This window comes from Sinocyclocheilus grahami, unplaced genomic scaffold (genome assembly GCF_001515645.1).
Source record: "Sinocyclocheilus grahami isolate Dianchi unplaced genomic scaffold, SAMN03320097.WGS_v1.1 scaffold11362.1, whole genome shotgun sequence".
NCBI classification, from domain to species: domain Eukaryota; kingdom Metazoa; phylum Chordata; class Actinopteri; order Cypriniformes; family Cyprinidae; genus Sinocyclocheilus; species Sinocyclocheilus grahami.
This window is the reverse complement of record NW_015513791.1, coordinates 1-632: the sequence shown is the minus strand read 5'-3', so window position 1 is coordinate 632 and position 632 is coordinate 1.

Here is a 632-nt window from a genome sequence, read left to right as displayed (position 1 = left end):
GGACTATTTTCAGGTGCTGTGTAATATCATTGTGCCTGCTGCACCAATGGTACGGCAGCAAAGTTCCTTGAATTTCCTATTTTCAAAAATAGTGGAGTGTTCCTTTAAAAAATCTATTACATAATGGAAATAAGTTGTCACAGAATAAGAATATGTGAGTAACTCAATTTTGACAAAAATGTCAGATAGAACCTTAGAATTCCAAGGGGACAATATGTATACACAACCTGAAATTGAAATTGTAAAGTTGCCGGTTTCACATGCTTTTCACTAGATGGTATATGTAGACAGTCTAATGTGAGTATCATTTCCAACAGGAAGTGGCTCTTTTTGGAATCAAATTATTTAAGACATTTGACTTCAACCTCAGTATTCTGCAGTGCTGTTATTGTAAACAAAAAGTAAAATAATTAAAAGTAAGCCTAATTCAGTAAATCTATCACAACTGACTAATCATCTGATTTATTTGAGGTGCAGTTTAAATTTCAATTACATTTTGCCATTCAAATAAGGGAAATGTAAGCATATTATATTATATGCAATATTATATGTAACATTATTATATTGCATTATATTATATTATATTGTATTAAATGGGTCATATGATGCTTTTTTAAAGATCATTATTTTGT